The sequence below is a fragment of the Vombatus ursinus genome, unplaced genomic scaffold (assembly GCF_900497805.2).
Source record: "Vombatus ursinus unplaced genomic scaffold, bare-nosed wombat genome assembly UNPS02014170.1, whole genome shotgun sequence".
NCBI classification, from domain to species: domain Eukaryota; kingdom Metazoa; phylum Chordata; class Mammalia; order Diprotodontia; family Vombatidae; genus Vombatus; species Vombatus ursinus.
In genome coordinates, this window is record NW_020953948.1 from 1642156 (window position 1) to 1648697 (window position 6542).

Consider the following 6542-nt stretch of genomic DNA (forward strand, 5'->3'; position numbering starts at 1 on the left):
GTATGTATAGTGCATTAGTATGTTTATTCTTGTGTGTATTTGTCTATTAACACTCACTACTCTCAAAGCCTGGAAGAATGACTTATTCCAGTACAGTTTAGACTAAATGGCCTCTGAGAACCTTTTTAATCCTAAGATTCTGTAACAAGCAGGATGAGCTAGAGTTCATAAGGTAAGAGAGCAAATTACCCCGTAGATATGAGATTTGGTAGGCTAACACTCATGATAGGCGTATGACCAACAGGTTACAATTTATTTAAGAAGAGGATAAGTAAAGGCCAGGCAGCAATACCTATTAAGAATGTGTAGTCATCCAGAAAACCAAGGCGGAGAACGTGGCGAAGGTAATAGATGTTAAGAGATGGTGTCTAGAGCTGGGCTCAGAGCTAGGATATCTTGGGTTTACATCCCACCTCTGGCATAATCCTGGCCAAATTACCCTTCAGTGTTCTAAGTCATTCTTGAAGACTAAGTTGGGGAGAAGATGCCAACCTGCATCGGTAGAATGGGAAATCTACATGTCCCGTCACTAGGCATGAGCAAAGATGGAATCACCTCGAAAGGTATCAAGTTCAGCTCCAAGTGCTTATTAGTTCTCTGCCGAGGTATCAGTGGATACGAGAACAATAACAAATCAAGGCTACAAGATGAAAGCTGGGGATAGGAAGCCCTCCAACCCCTCTGGCTCCTCTCAGAGGCATGCCCTCACACCTGCTAGCCACAGTTGCCTACTCAAAGGTGATGCTTCAGTAGATCAGAAGAGGAGCAGTTCCTGCAAACTGCTTTGCTTCCAGATGCTGGATGCCGTGTAAGACCAGGATCGCTTGGGTAGTTGTCCAAACATGATCTGTGACTTGGAACACTATGTCTCAACTGTCCCTCTGCATTTTACAATTCTATTTGTTACAGGTAATTCCTTCCTTGACCTGATTCTCTGTAAGCAACCAGGATTTGTGAGGGTAGAGGTGGGGGAAGGTTTTGAAGCAGGGTCTGGCCAAAGCCTGCTACATGCCATCCCACCTCAGAGTCAGACCATTACTATGGTCCCAGGTACAGCATTGTGTGCCCCACCTTAAGAGATAGGAATAATGATGATGATGGTGATGATGATAGTACAATAATAGCTAACTTATAGTCCTTTAAGGTTTATGTAATCTCTTTTTCTCTTCACAATAATCCACTTTATAGATGAGGAAACAGGTTGAAAAAGGTTAAATGATTTACCAGGGTCACACAGTGTCTGAGGCAGGATTTGAACTCAGAACACAGGAAACACATCCCTGGGCTATGGTAGTCAATTGCTAGTACTGTCATCTTTCGGAAGGAGTACCATGTTCACAAGTATTCCTATGGTCCATACGTGCTACTACAGCTCCATATCACCCAGGTGTGTATTCACAGAATTGTCATAGAGATGACATTGAATCTGGAACTCTGCTGGGGGAGTGTAAGCCCTTTTCTTGAAGTCTGTCTTTCAGAAACATCCTACAGCATCTTTTTCTCTTCTCAGTCACCTGTTCTGTGTTAACTGGACCTCTTGCTTCCCCCAGCTCCTCTGTGCTAGACCTCCCGGGGCTAGGACCAGTACTTTCTAGTCCCTCATACCCCCGGTCATTGCTTGAGGCATCACCCACCCCTTAACTCCCACCCAAGGACTTGACAGAAGAGTCTGCTGGGCTAGTCTATCCCCTTCTTCCATCTTAAATCCATCAGCGCCGTGGTTATATGGCAAGTTTCCCTTCCTCTACATCGTTGGGATCTATTTCCTCACCACAAATACCCCCTTAGCATGGCAGCTCTGACCAGGACTGGATTGGCCCAAACCATCCTGATGGCAATGAGATTTTCCAATGGAAGTGAATTCTCATGTGGCTTGTGAAGAAATGCTTCCATCCAGACGGGCTGCTGAGTGTCTGCTCCCAAGTGACAGCCGCTGGAATGAAGAAAAGGATATATTGGCATTATGTCTATGAGGACATAATGTTGTGGCATAAACAAGACCACACTGGTTTAAAGAAAATAAAGTCAATAAACATTTATTAAGTGCCTACTGTGTGCCAGTCACTGAGCTCAGCGCTGGGGATGCAATGCAAATAAAAACAGAGACAGCCTCTGTCTCAACAAGCTTACAATCTGAAGGGAGTGACTGAAAAGGTTAGGGGAGGTGGCTTTCCAGGTGGGAGAAGGGGAAGGTACCCAGCTTGGGGGGGCTGATGGAGGAGTCCAAAGGCAGTTGGCAGGTGGATTGTTCAAAGTTCATTTCTCACAGGTTTGCTCTCTTCAGAGCAATGTCCGACCTCAGACACTTGTTACTTACTAGCTGTGGCTAGAAATGAGGAGATTCAGGAAGGAGATATGTTTGGGGTAGATAAGTTTGGTTTGAGAAATGTTTGTCCTTCATTTTCTTTTCTTTCCCTTTTTTTCTTTTTTTCGTGAGGCAATTGGGGTTAAGTGACTTGCCCAGGATCACACAGCTAGTAAGTGTCACGTGTCTGAGGCCAGATTTGAACTCGGGTCCTCCTGACTCCAAGGCCGGAGCTCTCTCCACTGTACCACCTAGCTGCCCCTGATAGTTACCTCTTAAAGGCTCAGTTTCCATTGCCTGCCTCAACAAATATCAAGTCCCATAGCTTCTTGTTTCCTCCCATGCATGGGGTTGCCATAGGCTTGGGGAAGCAGGCATTTCCAAGGTCATGGGCCCGTGTGGATCATCAGAGCTTAAGGGTAGAGCTTTCTGCACTGTAGCCTTACTGTCTTCTAAGGAAGCATCTTGCTCAAATCTCCATTCTAATGGGGCAGTTTTCCTAGAGAATTGTTAGATTGGGGCTAGCAGCATCCCGAAATGAGGGCTATGGGGCCAAGCTATCCCACTAGTGTGGGCTTCCTTACTGGCGGATGGGCCGGACTTAGCAGCTTATCTCCCACTTCAGTCAGTGTGTTCTTTCTAGGGCTGGGCAATTGTATACCCAGGAATTGCAGCAGGTTACTGGACACCAGTTTTTTTTGGGGGGTGTGGGGGGTTTGTTTCCCATCCCTGGATGTAGATATAATCGCTCTTTCAATGGCTTGTACCTTTGTGGAGTCCTGGACAGGGCTAGTAAGCCTAACATCATGAACAGAGTGATGCAGACTGTTGGGAGAAGAGCAATCTCTTTCAGGTCTCTATTGAATGATGTTCGCCTCAGCTGATTTCATGTCCATTGTGGGTGCAGGAATTTCCTTACTTCTTCTTGGGACGCAATTTTATTTTATACTGATTATGCAGAATGGTGTGGCTAAGTCAGGGGGCTCACAATGGACCTATTCCACCAATCCCAAGGGAGACTTCCGTCTGATGACCCTGAGGAAGAGTAGCTCCCAGGTCTATAACAGATCCATGTATCCACCATACATCGTTTAATGTCACTGCTATAGCAATGTGGAGTAAAGGCTTGCTTCCCTGCCTGTCATTGTCATCTTGACCTCGTGCATGGCCCCTCGCCCAAGTGCTCTCTGTTGAATAGGAGTTTTTTTTTTTAGGACGATGTTGACCTGGCCCCCACTATCAAACAGTGGGAAACCCCTATAGACCAGTTCCCCTCCCTTCTCCCCCTTAAAGGTGACCAGAACGGAGGGCCTTCTGTACCACAATGGCCTGAACTCTTGGATCCATGGGTGTGGGAGACGTAGTTTTACCCCTTTTAGCCAATGAGCTTGGATTCCTGGATGCCAGGACAGAGAAAAACCAGAGCAACCTGAGTAGTAAACCCACCTCCTCCTATTTCTCCAGGTTTGCCTACATTGTTGTTTAGTCATTTCAGTCCTACCGGACTCTCCATGACCCCATTTGGCATTTTCTTGGCAAAGATACTGGAGTGGTTTGCCATTTCCTTCTCCAGCACATTTTCCAGATGAGGAAACTGAAGCAATCAGGGTTAAATGACTTGCCCAGGGTCACACAGCTAGTAAGTGTCTGAGGTAGGATTTGAACTCAGGAAAAGGGGTCTTCATGATTCTAAGCCAAGTGCTCTATCCATTGTAGCACCTAGCTGTCCTGGTTTGCCAATAGTAGTGTGTTAAATATCACTCCATCAATCTCCCTGTAAGGTAGGGGGTATTTGGTTCCCCAAATCTACTCTATAGATGGATGGCATAGAAAACAAAAAGTAGAAAACAAAGGTAACAAGGTATTAAAGTATTAACAAGAAGTTAATACTGAATGATCCCATTATGAAGTACAAATACCTTTCTCTGACAAAATTAAAGGGAGCAGCTTCACTAGATGTACAAAAAAAGCCTTTCAGGGCTTTAAATATATAATCCCTACATTAGTTTAGCAGGAAGGCAAGGTGGTGCAGGAGATAGAGCGCTAGGCCTGGAGTCAGAAAGACCTGAGTTTAATTTCAGCCTCAGGTTCTAGCAGTGTGACCCTGGGCAAGTCACTTAACCCCATTTCCTCATCTGCAAAATGAGTTGGAGAAGGAAATGGCAAACCGCTCCAGAATTTTGCCAAGAAAATCCCAAATGGGCTTATAAAGAGTTGGACACAATTAATTGACTAAACAACAACTCTATGACAACTAAAAGCATTAACTTAAAGGGGAAAAATGGATTTTTCACAAAGACTACATGAATACCTCGAAGAAATGAAACGAGATAAAATAAATGGAATAAAAACTCTAAAGGAATGAGTTGGAAGGAGAATAAATAGCTAAGAACAAAAAGTATTAAAACTTACTCAGTATCACACTACTTGAAATCCAAACTAAATTAAACAGAAATCAATGACTTTGTGAGACAGCAATATTAGAACAAAAGAAAAAGATTAAAAAACTAGAAGAAAATGCAAAATATCTGACAAGTTGAAGAGAAATCATTTAAGAATCATTAAATTCCCTGAAAAACATACTTTTTTTTAAAAAAGGCTTAAACATTATATTTCAATAAGTCATAAATAAAAACTGCCCAGATACACTAGAACTATAGGGCAAATTGAAGAGAAACTCCATCAATCACTTCTTGAAAGAAAGAATCAATCAAAGGAAAGGTCCCAGGGATATTCTAGTCAAAATCCAGAGCATTCCTATCAAAGAAAACATACTGTAAGCATTGAAAAACAGTTCAAGCACCAACGAAAAACCACTAGGATCCCAGAAAAGGCAGCAGCTTATACTAAAAATGAGAGGAGATCATGGAATACAATATTCCAAAAGGCAAAAGATATGAGTTGCAATGAAAAACAACTTTTAAAGACTTAAAAACTCTGATCAAAACAATGATCACATCTATCTCCAGAGGACCTGTGATGAAGCAAGTTACCCACCTCCTAACAAAGAGATGATGGACACAAAGTGCAGAAAGAGACACACAGTTTTCGGACATGGCCACTGTGTGGATTTATTTTACTTGACTGTGCTTATTTATTACAAAGATTTCTCTCTCCTAATTGGGGGAGCAGGAGTTAGCAAGGGATTTTTTTTATCCTAAAACTGTTTTCAATGTACAGAAGAGAACAGAAGGAGATTCGGAAGGAAGCACAGATGAGCAGGACAGTTTTGGAATGAATATGGTGTAGAGGGGAAAGGCCCATGTTGATGAAGAACAGCCTTCATGGGTCTCAAAGAGAAGCCAAATAGACATTTCTAGTCTCCTCTCCCCTCATCCTTCTCCAAAGGAGACTTTCATTTGTTCCAGGATGGGAAGCAAGAAGTTGGAACCAGAAGCTTCACCTAGAGAGGGGGGCACTTGGCTAGAAACATATTGATCTGTTCCCTTCAATACTGCTAGTCTAGGAGACAAGATTGGGTTCATTCTTACTTCTGATTACTTTGTCATTTCTGGGGAGGAGGGAGACTTCCAAGATATATATCCAAGGCTTGACCCCTTTCCCACCAAATCCCACGTCCACAAAGAATCCACATAGCAAATTAAAGAAAATCTAAAAATAGACATAAAAATAATAGACATAAAGAATACACATACATACTCATGTTATATATATAATGCATGTATGTATGTATGTATGTACATATATATGTGTATGTATGTATGTACACACACACATATATAGATATAGATATATATGAAAGAAAAGGCCCTGGAAAACCTGAGTTCAAATCTGGCCTCAGACACTTGACACTTACTAGCTGTGTGACCCTGGCCTAGCCGAGAGAGAGAGAGAGAGGGGGAGAGAGAGAGAGAGAGAGAGAGAGAGAGAGAGAGAGAGAGAGAGAGAGAGAGAGAGAATATAAAGAAAAAAAAAGAATACACATAGCAAAGAAACCCATTTCTCCAAATCAGTAGCTAAACAGAAATCAGAGAAGGTTACATAGGAGAATGTACTGAATAATACTGAATGAAGGCTCTCTTCATTGGGAGAGAGAGAATGCACCCACTCTAGAGAGAAAGACCTGGATCTCACCCAAGGGGAGACTCCCTGTAGTCTCTGGTGCAGTAAGCTGGGAATAAGGACATGATGGAGACTGCCAGTTCCTCTCATGTCTTCCCGGAGTCTTTTCTTCAGCAACCTGAAGTGTGGTTGGCCTCTTCTATCTTTTCTCTTG